We start from the raw sequence: 20492 nt of genomic DNA on the forward strand, positions 1-20492 counted from the left end.
CGCAGTTAGTTCCAGCGTGTATATGGCCCTGCGACTTTTAATCGGACTTCTTTTATGCCTTTTCTGAAAAGTTTACAGCTTTCCATGTTTCTAAGGTGAATTAAGACTCTTTGTAGTGTAACGAGAACTCTGGGAATGGATCTCGTGTATGAAATTCTTAATATGAAAGCCGTTCAACTCGTAAATTCGCGTTCAAAAGAGATCTGAACTCGTGAATACTGAACTACTTTCAAAATTGAAATTGTGCTGGATGGAAATTTTAGGAATATGATTCGGATCAAGCGCATATCACGCGGAAGCTTTACCGAAGATTTTAATACGTTTAGTTGAGGGAAAGATTTCGAATGATGTTTCAGCGATGTTTGCTTTGAGCGTAACATTCCCTCTTTTAGTTTATTTTTATAAAGTAGCCAGATGTCTAAACCAAATGGAAATGATGATTTTACAAATAGAAGAGAAATACGTGAGACCAAACTGACTTAGTATCAAAGATTACTGATGTTTCTAATTTTTCTTAGAAGTGTTAAATTCTATTAATTAATGGGATAATATGGTTTTCTATATGCATTCTAATAGAATGGTTTAAGCTGTTCCAACAAATGATCTATTACGCATGTAATGTCTCATGGTACATTCGTTACGACGAAATTCATAAAGACTGAAACGCGATTTCCTAGGAAACAAAGTGTTTATGTAGCAACTATAAAACCAGATTAGATCATCATCCCAGTATCGCGACTAAGAAGCTCTACTCATATTATCAAGCCAGTAGATTATAAAGAAGACACTCGATTGATCTTTTACTTTGATTACTGAAATATAAATAACATAATTACATTACGTAATTGAACGACGTCACGTTTCACCAATGGAATTAAATGTTCATGTGATACAATCATAGGATTATTAAACCAGTTGAGAGAATCGCGAAGAATCGAAGATGAAAAAAAGTTATCGATGTAATTCAAGGTCACTCGAAGTAAACTGCGATGGAGGATGAATGATTTCAAAGCGTTTTTTGAATACTTAGACGATTTTAAAAGTAAGCGAGTTATTTAGGTCACTAGTTTTTAATACCTAACTCTGTATAGCGTTATACTAATGCACTATGAGAAATCTTAATTCTGGTTTTACGAAAGAATATTCAATGCAATTGTGCTATTATTTATCTTAGTATAAATATGCCACTATCTTAATATGAATTAATATAAACGTCCAATATTATTGTAATAACACTTTAACATTAAATTGGTTCGATACAATGAGGAGTAGTATCGCAATTGGAATAGCTTGAAAGGTAATCGTTTCCAGATAGTCAAATTTAGTTTTCAGTCCTCTATCTGAATGGCAATAATATTTCTTTCAGCGTTCAAAGGAGGACGAGTACATACACATCTTAGTTTTATCACGGTACGCGAGGAGCCATTACCTTTTTCTGTGCTGGCATTTTGCCATAGCGTTCCCACTTTGGGGACAAAGAGATTTTATCATCGTTATACGTACTATTTCATGGCAATTGTTTCTCGTGCTAGGTTATTCGCTATTGTTCCACAAAGATAAAGGAACTTAGGAGATTATGCCTAAGAAATACATTGTTGCACTATTAACGAGCATTTGAAAAATATAATGCTTGACACACATTTGCGAGAATATAGTATAGAATCATTCATGTAGATTTAAAAAAATATATTAAATCATTGAGTATGAAATTCACAACTTTTATAGCAAAATTATAAAGTATGCATTTTACACTTAATGACCTAATATTTACAACTTGCTCTATTCAAGTAGTTATATTTATTGTAAATACTTTATTAAATGTAGAATGTTCATTATTAATAGCCAAAATAATGCATGGAGATAAACATTATACCAACTTAGTAGTGTCAAGAACATATTATCTCAAGACAATATTTATTGTCAATACTTTGTCGGGAGGACATTATCGTTTCAGACGGTATTACATCAACAGGCTTTTGCTAGTAACGCATCAATTAAAGTAAAAATTATAGAGCATCAATTAAATGGGAACGATTAAAGAACGATTAATGGTTTCAATTGTTTTGTTTTAGTATTGTGGCGTTAAAAGGTAGTCGAGTCCATAAAAACAGTTATCATCGTTTAATGATTTACTTGATTAGAAACAGAAGAGGTTGAATAATTTATTTTAAATCTTACTCTGGATAAGATACCATAATTATTGGTCTGTTACATATACGATCCTGTACAAAAATATGACGCTTTTCACATTTCACTATTGTATATCATGTATTTGAAAAAAAAGATACGTATTTTATATATCTTATACCATCCACATTTTATACTACATTATATTACATATTACTATTATTATATTTTACTTTTATTATAGGAGATACCATCATCTTTGGACTGTATATAAAAGTTTCTGTCCAACCAAATTCGGTTCATGTTAACATTTTCTCCTGTAAATCTAGCATTGTATTTTCGTTGAATTTGAAAACTTCATACATTATAGAGATTGCATACGATATACAAGATATAGTATTGTATTTCAAATATATGGTATATAGAAATATTCAAATTGTCTTGTAGTTTTAACAATTAGTGTATATGTATACGTGTATGCATAGATGTGCATATGTGTGATCGGATAAGCTTGTTCAAATCTGTAGGAGGTCTTGTTAGGTTAGAAATAATTGCAGGAAACACGAATCGACTTACACGGGTTCCCAAACCCGAAATTAGCTAAAATCCGCTTGTGTGGACGTTCAGATAAATCTGTTGAAATTTGGTGAGCTTTACTGCTGGTTTATTGAAGTTTTATGGGATTACGGAAAATCTGATCAGATTTAGCGGAGATAAGGTGTGAGAATGCGAGGATTTTGCTAACTCTCAAGAAATCCATTAAAGTGTAACTTAACACGAAGAGATCTGGTAGATAGTGCGACTAGACCTGGTAAGTATAATGAGATTACACTGAATTCTACCAGATTTGACGCAATTCGAGATTATGTGAGAGATCTACGAAGCCGTTGCGAAGTTGAACACGATACTCTGTCTTCGAACTGATTCTGTTCTACGATTTCTAGAATTAAGATCTTGAATTAAGAGAATCTACAAGGAACATTGTATGTTTGGATTTGGTTAGGCAACCATGTTCGTCTTGCAAAAAATTACGAACGATAAAAGTCTCCTTAATTTAAAAATTGAAATTGCATCGACAAAATCGAGTCTTCGTTCACTGATACGATTTCAGCTCATATTTTATAAGAAAACAATAGATATTCTTCAAAACTATAGTTTTATATGTTTCCTTTGAATTTATGAAGCATTATAAAAAATGAATGCTATTGTGTCAAATGGCAATAATATTGAAAGACTTTCTATCACACTGTAGAAACTGTCGCAGCCATTCCGTAAAATTCCGTGACACGGAATACTACAATGCATTTCAGTTGCATTCGGGTTGGGATTAATGGAATTCTGTAGTTTAAGTCGCGTTCACTGGAATCCACTTGGTGTTAGCTGATTTCATTGGAACTTTTCGTTCGCTTTGACTGCCATCGATCCATTTTAAATGCATACATACATATAATCACCGTTATGAGTAAATCCTTCCACAAAATTTAGGTCAACTTCTTTTAATAATTCTCGCTATTTGTTTTACGGAAGAATTATTTCGTTCTTAAATTCGATCATTTATAAAATAATCTTTATCGATCAGAACGAGATTATCTTCAAGTGGTGTGTCATAAAATTATTTCACGCACATGTCTGTAAGAAATATTATGAATGTATTATTTATTTAAATGGATTGTTGAAGTTAAAATGCAAAAAAAGGATCAGTGAAATATCATTCATAAATCTTGCGTAATGTATTGTAGATCCTTATGCAGATTCTCATTTGCATCTGTCATTTTACCACAATTAGAATTACAGAACAGTTTTTTTTTCGACAACTAAAACATTACTCATTCTAACAAGGAAATAAATATGCTATTAACCTTTGTTAATTTATGCATTATCTTGTATTTTAAAAATCTGTACCTGTTATAAATGCATAAAGATTCGCAGTCTAGTGATAAACAGTTATCCCTAAGGAAATAATTGTAATATTATTGTATTTGTTATGTCATGACTTCAAAGTAAAAAATTTCTTGGTGCTTATTGCTATTGTTCATGGTGTTAGGAGTAGTGTGCCAATATGATTCAATAGTACAAAGGACGAACCTGTGCCCTATGAATTAGGAACGCAGGAAGAGTCTTATTTTATTATCTTAGGTTAACCCCTAGCCGTACTATAACGAGTCAGTCTGATGATGGAGATGGCTAGTAGTAAGCTTTTAGGTATGAGTGTTCATCCGTTCCTTTAAATAGGAATCAAATTTTACTTTCTTGTCACCAATATTTAAACATTCAAGTAGATGTAAGTACACAATAAATATAAAATTCCTTGTTTTTCTAAGAAATTACTGCGATCGAAAAAATTCTAATCATAGTAATTGTAGATGATGGTACGGCAAAGAGTTAATGTGGTAGTATATAAGGACAGTGAAACGCCGAAATAAACAAGTCTTGGATTTGTGACCAAACTTCATATCCTTACGTCACGACTAGTATACATTTCTTTAAGTTGAAATCGCGTGATATCGTCAGGCATCTCTTGTTCGTAAACACTTCATAAGCTTTCGCAAGAGGTGCTATTGAAACATCGGTGCTCACCGATACATTACTTTCTTACCGAACATTACTTTCGAAATTCTCACCGATAGTACCAAAGATTCACTAGAGCACCTAGCGGATTTTATTAGAAGTAATCCTTTAAGATCATAGGAGAATGGATGAAATCGATCCAGTTGTTCTCCTTGTATCATGTTATTGGCGCAACATTACAGCTAGATACAATTTCTTCAAATGAACTGAGGACACCTCGAACTGTAAACGAGATAATTTTGTCAGGCTAGGTAAGAAAGCAGTCCTTCGTTACATTTAATGGCTGGCTGTATCTAGGTTAACGTTTATAGGCTATTTCAGCATCGATCCACTGTATATCTCCGATGAAGACTGTTTTCTGCGATCAGAAAATGTGTTGTAAACGTCAAATCTAACAAAATACACAGGACAAGGATGAAAAGTATAGACTGCCTGACGAGCGTTCGCTATAAAGATGCCATGAACCACGGGCTATAAAAACGATCGTTGGTGATCATTTCCCTAGGTGCAATATCGAGAAGATGTGTTGTAAAAACTGTTTTGAAATTTTCAAGTTCCTTGTCACTTTCATAATTGATTATCACTCGAACGATGCTCGGATCCGTTTGAACCCACAGAAAAGATATTGTCATTTGACTACCCACTTTCTGATAAATAATTTAAATGTCCACATGTTTTGTTATGTGTTGGAGAAAGTAATGTACCTAGGAATATCTTTAAAAAATATTCAACAAAATTGCTAAATTGAATTATAAATCATCTGGAGCATATTCAGTTATAGCCTGTCGATAATAAACAGAAATCTTTTTATCTGCAAATATGATACAGTTTACTTATAATAATAACAATTAGTATTGTACATAAAGTAAACATAGCTTTCTCCAAACATGAAAAATAAATTCTATATGTAGCAATATACACTAAAGTCTCCATCCTTTGGTGGACAATACAAAAAATATTTTATATGTACTATAGTTGATAATTGTTATTTCATAATTCAACTAAAATAGCATTTCAAATAGAAAGTAAATTTCGACAAATAATATATTTTCATTTTAACTTTATAAATATACAGCACTACAAATATTTTTTGAATTAACTTCAGACATTCTTCGAAAGAAAATAACTTTCTTGAAGTTAGATTAGATAAGACTTAACATTATTCCAACAAGATTTTGCCGGATATAAAATGATGTCTTTTAAAAGATATACTTCTAGATCGAAAATAAACTACAGCTACAACTTATTGAAATAATATTTATTTTTCCCGGTACTGTACATATCAATTCGTTTCAAACAATTTTAATATTAAGAAACCTATAGCGAGTGTAAAAAATGCAAGTCTTTATGGAAACTTGATAAAAACTGCGCGCGATTCATGACTAGATGAAATATTCCTTGAAAAATTCAATTTACAATTTCTTTATTAATGGCTCCATTTATTCGTAGATCGAACTGAATATTGTTGAATGCGAATACAGACTTCTGTAATGTGTTGTCTAATACTCGATACATTGACTGTATCTTGAATAATCCATGGTATTTTGAGTGCGTGTTTTGAATACAGGTTTCGCTTTCACAACTGTGCTTTTTGAATAAAATAGTTGACGACGCGATAGTCGGAATAGAGTGCTCGAAAAATCGATTAGTATGGAACAGGAAAAAGCGAAAGAAGATTTGCTTGAAGGAAAAATATCTCCATTCTGCATGCGTCTACAGGAGTAACCACTTTTCGAGACGTTTGACGGAAGCATCACGTAGTAAAAGAATTCAGGAAAGTCCAGATTCATAATGGAAACGTGAGAATCATCCCAGATTTGGTTGATCTCATTTTCTGATCTCTCAGTTGATCGATAAGTTACGCAGCGATTTGTTACAAAGACAAAGAATCACGCGAATAAATCAGTTTCTATCGATCAGTTTCAAATCCTAAGAAAAACAAATACTTTAACATTTTAGTTTACTAGACAAGTAAGTTGAAAAATACTATTTTAGCTATTAGCTAGTAGATTACAAGTACATATCGTTTGGAATATTAGCTTCTTGAAAATAAGAAGCATAGTTGAGTTATCCTTATTGATATAGTCAGAGGTCATCGTTTAAACTGAGCATGATTCAATCGAGTAACATTGTCGACAGATAAGCAAAAGGCCTGAATGATAATGCGAGGAACTCTCGGTTGAACGTGCTCTTGATACTCTGATATCGGAAAAAACTTCTAGTACGATATCCCTTTTCCATTTCACAGGTATAGGAAGTCCTTTATGGTTTCTCGTAGTACCCACTTCTTGTCTCCACATTCCGCATCATCGACCGCATCCCAAGCTACCTGCTCTTACAAGTAGCTAGCCTCTAGTAGTTACTTCCTTTTCCAGTTTCTCTGCCGTTTCAATGCCGGCACTGTCCGCTTTGAAATCAATTTTTATCCCATAGCGAGTCGTGTGCGGTTTCTTGGCGGGACTGTACCACTTCTTCGCTCCATTAGGTTCGTACACAGCACTGAGAGGTCTACAAATGAAGCCAGAAGATCTTCAGCAATGATTGCGCTTTTGAAGGCTACCTTCGCAAAGGTTACAGCAACTAGCAGACTCTGACAATTTGTATACGTCACCATTTTGAGAACGAATTGATAAAAATAGAGAATACTTTTTTGCCTTCGAGATGTTAATCATTTTAGCGTTGCCTCGTAAGTCTTATCATTTATGCTTCAAGAGTTATCTTACCTTCTTTTTTCACAACGCATCTTGAATTATTGCATCTGGTTAGAAGTTTCTATTGTTGCAAGTTAAACACTGTGCAGCCCTGTTGCAAATATAGAGACATGCTTGTCTTCATTTAAAAAGGAATGACGAAATAAGATACAAATGTGGATGGACATAAAAAGAATTTGAAAATATTTTTATATTTCAAAATGACTGAAGGAAAACGCTTTTTCGATCAGACTTACGTTTCTTACAATTCTATCACATAATTTTCATTTTATAACACAATCTACAGTTTGGTGTGTGATCTAGTTATTATAATAAAGCTCATGTTGTTGTTACTATGACTACGTTAATTAATAAAATACGAAAGCATTTTTACCGTAAGTCAAAATTGATATCTTTGAAATAAAAAAGTCACTTGTGACTGATTTTTATACATTATCATGAAATCACGTAACTCCATAAATAACAAATGACTATTTCCAAGAATAGCACTTCAAACGTAAGCTCAAAAATTTAAAACATCAATTTGCCCGTAAAAAGTTCTATATTAAATATGATTACATCGTAACTTTCTCATTATTTTCCACCGAGAAATTGCGATTTCCAATATCCATTCACGATTTTTAGTAATTCTGTAACGTATTTTTTTTTTAATTTGATCGCACGGAATTATTCGCAAACAATCATTTAGCTAAAATGTTTAATGTATTAATAGAACATTCAGTTTACACATTCAAAGCATATTTAATTGTTATCACAGACGACTGATCGAGCGTTGTCCTAATTTTAGGATTTATAGAATTATTATACAATTTATTATCACATGTATTGTGGAACAAACTTCCATCAAGAACTACTGAAAGATGTAATTATCGATTTTGTGCATTGACGAAAAGTTTTCGTATGCTGAGTTTTGAATACCTATGCAAATATTTAAAGTGTAATTAAAATTTAGGTATTCTAGTAATCCTATATTTCGTTTATTTGACAAACAAATTTTTGAAACAACTTTCTAACAATATAATTTTTCAAAGTTTGGAACAATTTTTTCATCTAACCTGTCAGCTCATACCGTCTCATTCAAATCAAAGAATATTTTCATTTTATGAGATTTAGTGTAATGATCTAACTCAGTCGCCGCCGTTATCAAGTATTATACTTTAAAATTGGGCAATAAAAATCCAAGTGATGATACTTCCATGGTACATCAAGTAAATTAAATAATATCATGAAATCAACGTGACTTGGAAGCGATTAAAACCAGGTAAACGTAGGAAATCACCAATCTTTACGGTGTTCGTCGTTAATTTCAGTTAATGATGTTTGCCGATGCTGATTCCGCACGCCGAGTTCAGTTGGTTCATTAGGATCCGGTATGTATTCGAGTAATAACCGGCTGTGCACCTTTTCCCACGTTTAATTGCTTCACGCGGTTAACTTTGTAATTTATTGGGTCATTTTTTGGCATGCAAAGGATATTTCTCCAATTTTTTGCTCCACGTTTCTATTAAGCAGTTTATATGTTACTTGCCAAGCTGCATATGACGAAGTGTAATTACTGTGCCATGCGCATTAAAAACGGTACATGTTATAAGGATATATACAGGGTGTATCAAAATTATTGTAACTCCAGAAAACGTGGAGTTCCTCAGGTCATTTGGAGTAACTTTTTCCTTAGCAAAAATGCAATCTACGGCTTTGTTTACGAGTTATTAACGAAAAATCGTGGCCAATGAGAGACGAGCGAGCGAATTTTCAACGATACACACTGAATTACTTAAGGATATATGAGCCGTTTATTTTGAAAGTGGACCAACTCCATTTGTCAATTTTTCCCGGTTTCCATGGTTACATGTACAACTTCATGTTATTTACCAGTAAAGCATCTCAGGTTGCTTAAATTCCGAGCAAATACGATAATTCTTGATACATAAGTTTTCAGAGTTAGCTCAATAATTGAACCGTGTAGTTTGAAAGTGGCCTAACTCCATTTACACTTAAATCAAGATAGTATATTTACTACTGATGATGTCTGAAGGCAGTGATGAAGGCTACTTTAATTAATTAATATCTAACATGTTAACCTCAGTTTTTGGACAATTGCGTTAGTTGAATAACCAGTACGTTTAATTAATATAAAACTTAAAATTTAATATTAAATTTTAGAAATTATTTCACCCATGGGGAAGAACGGAACAAGACCATTTAGTTCAGATAGTGAAGAAGAAGTAGTAACTAATGATTTTAAAAAAATCGAAAAAGAAACAGAATAATATAACAATATGTCAGGTTATGCCAGGTGTAAAAATAATGTGAAAATCACAGGTCACAAATTTTTAATATCAGGACATTCGTTTTTACCAAATGATAGAGATTTTGGCGTGGTAGAAATGCCATTAAAAAAATTTAATTTACTGTTCGTTCTCCAAGATTATTACAAGATTATTAAAAAGTATCGGAAAGGTAATAACTTTATTGTAAAAGAATGAGACAAGAAGATTTTGTATCAACAAAATTATTAGAAGCCGCAATTTTTAAAATGGTAAAGAATTCTGATTGAGAATCAATAATCTGGTTAAAAATATGTTGGATGCGTTTTGTTAGAAATAAGCCGTATAAAAATTTCTATAGGACATCAATGAATGAGAATGAAAATTGTAAAGTCCTGGATTTATTACCACGTCGGGGTAGACCAAGAAAGTTCGAAAATATTTTATTGACGCCGCTGTATAAAAATATTAGACAAATTACAACAGCAAAATTTAAGGACATAATTGACCACCGGAACATTATGATTTCTTCAAATCCCTTTCACACGTACAAAATGTAAATGAGTAGTAAATTGTTTTGTAATAAAATAACCGGCTCATATGGTATATAAGGTATCTAAAAATTATATTGTTTCCGGAAAATGAGGGATTCTTGAGGTCACGAAGTAATTTCTTCTTCAGCATAAATGCAATCTGCAACTTTATTTACAAGTTATTAATAACAAAAAAATACTAATCAATCAGTGCTACCACTCGTTGCATAGCGCTCTTTTGTAACGACCAATACTACATTGATTGTAAAAGTTTCTTATTATTAAAAGCTTTTATTAACGAATATTTTGCCTAAAAGTCAATAATTTTCCTAAAACTGTGTTACGGAATTAAAGTGCAGATGATGGAAAATTACTGTACGGAAACGTGCCTCTAATGTTTAATAAACTCGCCAACAAGTGAAACACTTTCCTGTTTAAGTTTTTCTTAAAATTCGCTACAATTATTCCGGACAATTTATTGTTTCAACTAGCACACTATCATGTGAAAAGAAATGAAATTTAGTTGTATCACGTCGCTGCAAGTCTTAGAACAGTAAGGGTTTCAAGTTCTCGTATGAATAGAGTCCGCACCTGAGATTGCAAGTACTTAAAGTTAAGGGAAAAACCTAGTAATTCTGGCTCTTTTAATTTAAAGTACACGGAAACTATGACAAGGAGTTAAACTCGGGCTGCCTTTTATAAGCTACTCAAACGTTTTCGTTAAAAAGGCAAAGAAAAGTTTGAATTGAAACCGTGTCGAGAACGTTTCCCAACGAACGCCCGAAACTTTAGCAACTCGAAAGGATATTGCTCCCGGATATCACGGAAGTGTTTGCGTAGTTTCGACGCCTCCTTTCGATTGCTTTCCACTCGATGTCCCGGCGCGTGGCGCATCAGTGTAAATCGTCCTGACAACGGGGCCAAATTAGGGAAAGAGTTTTCCGTCTTTTAAACATCGATTTCTGAAGTTTACTGTCGTAAGCGTCACGACTTTCTTGCGCTTGTCAGTGGAAATTACTCTCGCCGTTTGCCGTCTTATGCAACGAATCATAGTCGGGTGCTAGAATATACAGAGTGTCGCATGATTATCCCTCTCGTTGTCATAACGAGATAAGATCACCCATATTTCATTTTTGGAAAAGTGATATTGCTATTAGCGGAAGCAAATTAACGATTAATCCAATATAGTTGAAGGAGAGACATCGAGATTCACTGGATGAGTCCATCATTATTTACGGCATTTAAGGAGATAAAGGAAGTAATATAAAAGAGAGAAAGAGTTTTAAAAATATTTTAATCTTCTCTTAAATGCGCGGTTAGCAAAATCTGATAATGTCAGCTTCAGGTTTTATAATACGCTGTCATTTTGTAAGTCCGAATAACTTGATGCTCGGGAAGATAGTAGAAGAAACGTATTTTCGATGAAGATCCGCTGCAATGTGCAGCGTACTCTTTTAATCCGCGACTTCTTTTTAAGTCTGCGCGACTGTCAGGCACAATAGCCATGCCATTAACGTTGAACTCTGTACAATCTGGGGAATATAATATGCTGGAATATGGTAAAATACGAGGCCGATATTTCCTCACTTTTAACGATTCAACACCATCAGAGTTTACTTTCTCTTAAAAGATTGCCGCGATATTGTAATTGAAGTGCCGGTATTATCGGGAAAGCGATAGCGGAAGAGCATTTCTCCAAGACCGTATTTTCAGTCAATATCCATCGATAACGCAATAGAGTATTTACCTTCGAAGTTTGATAACTTGATATTGCGTTGAGAATAAATTGAAATGCATGACAACAAAATAAGGAATACAAGAGATAATTATCGAATGAACGGTCGCGAAGAATCTGCGAAAGACGTTGACGTTTACAAATTGCCACAGGACCATCGCCGTCTCTGATGGAAACTTGGCAGGAGAAATGATTGATGCACGTTGCATACTCGTAATAGACGTGTGGTTCTGTCGTAGCGACGTTTAGAGTTACTGATGGTTTTATTGTGCACCTCTTATAAAACAGTACTCTGAGAACATGATGTACAAATTTCGGTTCTCCTCCTACGGCACGACGTTCTCATATAATAATACGATTTTCAGGCACAGGGCAGGACAAAATGTAAAACTTTTACAATACTTAATTTAGTTCCCGACTGTAGCTCGTCTGAATAAACTTGAATAACATTTAAATAAAGTGAAGTGAATAATTATAGACTCAAAGAGCATCTTTGACACTCTTAGTAATATTTGAAGAAAAATTTAATATAATATCTTAATTGTATATTTCTATATCAGAAATAATAGAAAATAATAGTATGCACAAATGATATCTTGTTAAATTTCTGTTTTAAATATACAGGGTGTCCAAGATAATAGAGATGACGTAGGATACTGTGAATTGTTATTACTGAAATTTCAGGTTATTAAATGAGAACTATATAACGATAATACTTTATAAATTTTTCTCTTTATTTTATAAAAGAAGACTCGAGAAGATATGAGCCGTTTATTTTGAAAGTGGCCGAACTCCATTTGTACTTAAATCAAGATATTATATATACTATTGATAATGTCTGAAGGCAGTGATGAGAGACTATTTTAATTAATTAGTATTTAACAAGATAACCTCAGTTTTTGGACAATTGCGTTAGTTGAATAACCAGTACGTTTAAGTTCACGTTTTAGTTCAAATAGTGAAGAAGAAATAGTAACTAATGATTTTTAAAAAAATCGATAAAAAACAGAATAATAGAACAATATTCGTCTTCCAAACTTTTCTTTTTCTTTTTATTTTTGTCCAAACTTTGGAAAATAATGTGGAAATCATAGATCACAAATTTTTAATATAACGACATTCGTTTTTACCAAATGATAGAGATTTTGGCGTGATAGAAATGTCATTAAAAAAAATGATTTACTGTTCGTTCCCCAAGATTATTAAAAAGTGTCGGAAAGGTAATAACTTTATTATAAATGAAATGAGACAAGAAGATTTGGTATCAACAAAATGATTAGAAGCCGCAATTTTTAAAATGGTAAAGAATTCTGATTGAGACTCAATAACCTGATTAAAAATATGTTGGATACGTTTTGCTAAAAATAAACCGCATAAAATTTTCTATATGACATCAATGAACGAGAATGAAAATTTTACTACCCTGGATTTATTACCACGTCGGGGTAAACCAAGAAAGTTCAAAAATATTGTATTGACACAACTGTATAAAAATATCAGACCAATTACAACAACAAAATTCAAGGACATAATTTACGACATATACCAGCGGAACATCATGATTTCTTTATATCCCTTTCACACACACAAAATGTAGTTGAGTAGTAAATTGTTTTGTAATAAAATGTTTTTTATGTTTTGCACGTTATGTAGTTAAAAAATGTTTTGAATCGCAAAAATTAAGTTTCCGAAGTGTTTTAAAGATATGCAAAATAAATTAAGTATTGTTTTTTTTCAATTTGGAGCATCTTAAATTATGTTAAATGGATTTGGGCACCTTCAAATTTTATAATGAATCTGGATGTTAATTTTGAAAGTGGCCTAACTCCATTCTTGATAAGAAAACGCATATTATTCACTTAATAGTTGCCACTATTTTAGTAGAAACTATAAATTGAATACCCTTAGGTACACTTAAGCGGTATGACTCATTAGTATCCTATACGTATATTTATTATTTAAAAAACGTATATTTTAAATTTTTAAATTGAAACGCAAACCCTTAAATATCTCGATTTGAAGATAAATGGAGTTAGGCCACTTTCAAAATAAACGGCTCATATATCTTTCACACACACGGTTCGTAGAACCGATGGTTAAGAGTAGCCGAAGAGAATTCTTGGAGGTGATTTTTGTTTCATCACGAAACGGTATGGAAATTGAACAGTTATAAACCTAAAGTGATTTTTATATTAGAAATAGTAGGAAATATAAATAGACAAGTATGATGTGTTTTCGTTTAACATGTTGACACCAGCGTCGATATTCATGATTTTCTCTGTGAGTCGGCGCCCGAAATTTACAAAAATGAAATAATTATGTTAAGTTTATAATATTGAATTTCTATGTTTTTACTATTGAATATCTGTTTATAATGTTCAGATAAAATAACATAAACCTATTTTGTAGTATCTATTCTGTGAAATGCAAGCAAAATAAGCTAATGTACGTCTCCCACGGATCTGACATGTGTGACCCACCGGTGGGTTAAGCCAGCGTCAACGTGTTAAATATCAGTATCGATGGAGATGTTACTGCGAGAATATACGTAATTACACAGATAACAGTATGAACATGGATGTTTATCTTCCATTACAGTACGAACATTTTCATTATACTGGTCTTGTTGATACGAATTACGTTTAACACCGGTTACACTACATTGTAGAACTAATTAACCGTATTTGCTTGACTGTAGCTAATCTCTATTCTATTTATTTGGCCACATGTAATTATCAGCACATTTACTAGACCACAAGTAGTCGCTATCTTACTTGCCTGGCCATTAATCCTTTCTACTCCATTTGTTCGACTATACATAGCTCGTACCTACTCTATTTGTCCAATCATACGTCGTTCATATCACACTTAGTTGGCTATAGGTTATCTCTGCTCCATTTGCTCGATAAGTGATTGCTTCTGTTTTGTTGTCTGACCATATAACAGTCCGATCTACTTACTGGGTAATGATAGGTTAAAAGTATTATGATGTTTGATGTATCTTGAAATACTTTTTTTAAAAAAATGTGCTGCAGAAAGATGTTATTATTTCTTAATTTGACATTTCTTAAAGCAATCTGATTCATTTCTCTAATCAGAAGAATTACAGTGCCAATCTTATTGCTATTAACACTTTATCTACTGCTAGCCTATAAATCGGCTTTTTAACATGGCAACCAATAATTTATTATCTATGTGTCTTGTCGCTGTAAGCTACAATATTATCATATAATTATTTAAATATTAGACGCATTTTGCGATGAATAAAATAAGAATAGAATACATATTGCTTAATGCTAATGTTATGAAAATATAAAAATGTTAATAGAATGACGTAAATCTTTACGGTCGAATAACCGGTCGGTAAAGTGTTCAATTATAATAAAAAATGTAAGTTTGTAAAAACCGATGACATTTAACACTTCGAATGCCATGCCACGTCAGTGACATCAAAAATTTCATCAAGTTAAAGTATTTTTTTTTATCTGAAAGCTTCATTACTTTTCTCGTAATTCTCGATTACTTTTTACGAAACATAATAGAATTAGGGATATATGATACATTAGCGAAAAAATTAATTTTCGTATCTGAAAAAATGATCCCGACATCACATATGGGCGATGCAGCAGCTAAAGCGTTAACGATTACGATAATATATCTGGATTAGACCAGATTGATTTTTCTATTGTTATTTCTCAAAAGTTTTTATAATTTCAAGTGTCGCACGATCTTCGTAAACTAAACAAATTTTTGCAAGCAATAAAAGAAATTTTGTCATACTTCTTTCGCATTATGAATATGTAATGAACCACGATGCAACACTAAATGTATGAAATGGTAAATGAAGTAGAATTTTTCAATTCGGAATTCACCCATTTCTATTCACGACCTGTTGCGCTGTAGCAACACTGGAAGCATACAACTTATATTTACAAGTAGACGGACTTGTGGTACTGGACTTTAGTAACTCAACGTCCGCCGTCCGAGAATTAATAGTGCTTGAACTATTAAGGGATGAACATTCGATGAAGGATAGCGATCTAGTGTCATTGAGGTGTTTAATAAATCCCACAGAGTGTAATTGAAATGTATAGCAAATAATGGAAATAAAACTGTAAAATACGCTATTGAATACAGGATTTAATGATTTTTTGTTGTATTTCAACTTGTTTTTCACCCACCAATTATTAGATGAGATCGTAAAAGAAACGAATCATGACGCAAGGTGTATTCTGAGACCGAAACAAATATTTAAAAATTCTGTTTGACAAGCTTGGCACGATTTGAATAAGGATAAACTGTCGGCTTTTACCAGATTTACTGTCAAAATGGGCACTATGCCTCTACCGTATAAACAAGAATATTCGTTGAACAAGTAAAACAGCAGAATTCGTTTCCATTCTGACATATTCGCAACGAAAAGATTTTAACAAAATTTAAGCCTTACCTACATTAAAATAAAGCATATTCGTAAAATAATAGAAATAAATCATAAACAATTACATGTTTTGTTTTCGAACCAAAGTTTCCATTTTCAAGCAATCTGTTATAAAAAATTGCTGGGCTTGTTGAGCTACGGTATTGAAAAAATAATCGACCATTAACAGATTCGCATCGGGAAACGAGAATTCTCGTTTATCTATATGTTAACTCTTAGCACTCGGCGCCATCATGGATGTTACCTACCTATATATAATATTGTTATAATTATATTCGATTAATATGAATTTGTAGACATAGAAAAATAGTTGCAAATCGCTAATAAACTTTAATGTTTAGTCATAAACTAGAATTACGATGTTCCCTGAGAGGGGATAACCGAGTGCAAAGGGTTAAAATATCTTCACATTGCTAAAATGTCTCGATTTATATGAAAATTTAAGGAAAAATATCCCGACGCGAATGTGTTAAGAGTTAAAAGGTGTTCGAATAATTCAGTGGCTAACTGCACACGTGAGAACGGTCGTGAAGGTGTCAACATAACTTTAAGACCCCTCGGGCGTCATTATTCGTTTACTTCTCACCTACGTCCATGATAGACGTTCGTCGGAAACCTTGCAGAAAACGAGTAAGTCGAGTGCCAATATCATTGGCCGGCATTACGTTCATTTCCATAGCGACGAGTGGTCCCGCTAAGGTTTTAATCCTGGCCACGGTGTTCGTGTCCGCATAATCTGTGAACTCTGTATACGGGAGAGTGCCGCTGAGAGGACTATACACCGTTTACACAGAGCAAAGCTGGAATTCGCGGCACCACCGTCCGATTATCCCCGAGAATTTCTAGCTCATGCTAATCCTCAAGATCGAGGGACTGCGGGAACGTGTCGCGGAAACGAATGCCGGGATCTAAGTACCGGAGCATAGATCTCCGACCACTTTTTCCGTCGACTGATCGCGTCGTTTATCTTTCGTCGACGGCGATTTTTCATCGTGCTCGTGCATTTCTCGCGGTACCATCTAATTCAAGCTGAATTTTCAGAAGCAACCACTCAGATCGGAAAACTTCAAACGCGCGAATTCCTGCAGATTTCAGAAAGCTTGTTGATCATCGATCATTTGAATTTGAACGATAACTATGAGGCATTATGAAAATCAGGTAAACATAACGTAGAAGGGGAATGTAAGTTATAGCAACTTCCTTAACATTTTGCCGTTCGCATTAGCACCACCAGCACTAATTCAGATTACTTCGCTTGTCGCCTTAAGATTACCGGGAGATTGTCAAGTTTGACTAATCTCATCGTTAGTTCTGACAAGTTTTCAATTCTGTCTCCCTATTTTCATGAAATATCGAAAATATACATATGTAAATAAATGTAAAATTTGCTTGATTTATATATTTTTTTATCTACATTTTCGTTGGTAATTATTCAGTATTTTTCTTTTAAGATGTAACGCAACTCCACAAGACTTGCACATTAAATTTGTTGCCCTTCTTTTTCTGTTTTTGGAACATACATGACAGTTCCTTTCTTCAATTTCATACGTCAAAGTCGATTGGAACATTAGACAGGTTATCCGCGTATTCATCGTGAATAATCGTATCTTCTCTTTCATCTGTTATGATGAAAGGGCAGAAGTACTTATACAAAAAATTTGCTGACGTGTGTAACTTATTGTTACTTAAACAAAACAACAATAGAACACCACGTCGCATTGGGCGGTACCTTGCGCGTTACACCACTGTGGTATCGTACGCTGTCGAGTGGTACTTTGCTCGTTACACCACTGTGGCGACACCGGACGGTATAGTGTTAATATCAAAAAATTTTAATGTCTTCGTTTTTTAAATATTTTCGATAGATAACATATGTAGGGATTTTCGACAATAAAGGATCAACCACAGCTATTTTAACAAAATATTTAATAACAGAAAAGGGGAAAAACAAGATAATGAAATAAAATACAGTCTTTAGACACAAGTCTCTCACAAATATCTCACTGTTCGTCTTTTCTCTCTCAACGCTCTCACGCAACTGGGAAAACTTTTCTACCCTCGCGACGCTCTTGCTTTCTTAAAACTCACTTATACACGACCACATTCAATCACCGATTCGTACGCACGTGCACTCTCCTTTCGATGAACAGTCACACGGTCCAAACACTCTTCATTCACACCTCACTCGATCCCACCATCGCATAACCCAACGCTCTTATCTTATACCCCACACATATGTGCAGAATGTTCATTTAAATATTTAAGTAACTGACACATTTTTTAATCAGATTTTATTCTTCAAGGTTATTAAGGGACAGCGCTGCAGAACCATAGGTGCGCGCGAGGGTGTTTGTATGCATGTTGCACGAGTGCGTGTGATTTCGGGAGTTGTCGCGATTACAGCACCTCAGTTGTAACGATTCTGAGAAATGGATAGGTCCCTAAGGGCCGAGGGTCTGGCCTCGGCTGGTAACGAGCGGAACGCGAGTTCTTCGCTGCAGCAATCCGCAAATTCGAGTCGAGTGAGCCACCAAACACACGTGGTTCTTTACGCAAGTTTCACTTCTCTGGTTTTGTCCTTGGCTTTGCACTTCGTCTCAGGTTTCGTGGTCTGGCTGTTGGTTCCAGTGACATACCTGCACTTAAGGGTTATCCGTCCGATTATCAGTCGAGACACTGTCGGGCGTAATATCTCTCAAGACAGCTAAACCCCGAATGGCTTTTTCACGTTGGCGCGAATTATACGGTAAATCTCACCGAATCCACGCGTGACTCTTTTCGGTTCACTCCTCGAGTGCGTTTCTCCTCTTTTTGCGCGCGATCCGTGCTTCAAAAGGTCTTTTGTCTATGCAATCCTCGTTTCCAAGCGAGGCCGTAATTTTGTCCAGTCTCTTCTCAAAATATGCGAGTTTTCGCTATTTTCTATTCTTGGTCCGGCTTTCATGCACCATATACGTGCATCTTACTCGCGCTTCCTTTTCTGTTGCACACCGAACGTGTCGACTACTTTGGTCCGACAACCGAGTGTCACGTACGTTCTTTTTGCAATTGTCCAACTCATGTACCTCGATACGCGATTTTCGCCTTGCATATATGTACAGTAGGTGCTGAAAGTTTTCTTAAACCGATTAATTTCAAAAAAATTTCGACAAATGATAGTTTACTACCTATTATTTTTTTTATGTACAATGAGTTATACATATTCGTGGAGATCTCTAGAGTAGATAGAATGCAAAAAGTAATTTGTTATTTGTATAATTTGCAAAAGGAGCAAGAAAGATCAATTTATCGACAGAAATATACAAGCAATAAGTATTCGTACACTGCACTAATTCGAACTATCACAAAAGAGTTTCTAACGTAGCATTGACATTACTATTTCATAATTATTATTGAGATAATCAGTACGCTTGGATATATTATCGGTATCAGCCGTGTTCAAAATCTTGTGTTATTCAAAATTGCAATTAAAAAATGGAACGCAAACATGCGAAAACTACGATAGTAGATAGAAAAATTATTATTAATTTCCATAGTGATTGTAAAAATTTATATGAAATTTCGCGAATTGTAAGCAGACCTTGATCTACTATAAAAAGTATAATTGATAGGTACGGAAATAAGGAAAACGCTGCAATATAACACGAAAAGTGGACGTCTGCGGAAATCAGTATACCGACCGAGTTATTATTCGAATGACAAGAAAAAATCCAAAAATAAGTGGAAGAAAAATAGTTGAATACCTTAAAAATAATTTAGATATTAATCTATCTGCTAGTACTGTGCGTAGCTTTTATACAAATTTAAGGGTATCACGGTCCAGTTGCCCGTAAGAAATGGTTTGTAAGTGAAGCGAATAGAAAGAAAAAGTTGCAGTTCGCAAAAAAATAATGTCAATTCATTGATGAAGCATTGGAATAAAGTGATCTTTGTAGGCGAGAGTAAATTTCATATTTCTGGATCCGATACTATTTGGAGAAAGAAAAATGAAGAACTGAATTCGAAAAACTTACGACTTACAGTGGAACACGGCGGAGGTTCCGTAACTGTTTGGGGCTGTATGAGAGCAGCTGGTGTTGGCACATTTCAATTTATTGATAGAATAATGAATCA

At 33.8% G+C, this 20492-nt stretch overlaps 1 protein-coding gene across 1 annotated transcript in view; it reads right to left on the reverse strand.

The window, feature by feature from the left end:
- Positions 1–20492, reverse strand: part of Nmdar2 (glutamate ionotropic receptor NMDA type subunit 2) — a 136286-nt gene that overhangs the window by 42914 nt on the left and 72880 nt on the right. The window lies entirely within an intron of this gene.

Source organism: Augochlora pura, chromosome 7 (genome assembly GCF_028453695.1).
Source record: "Augochlora pura isolate Apur16 chromosome 7, APUR_v2.2.1, whole genome shotgun sequence".
In the NCBI taxonomy this organism is placed as follows: domain Eukaryota; kingdom Metazoa; phylum Arthropoda; class Insecta; order Hymenoptera; family Halictidae; genus Augochlora; species Augochlora pura.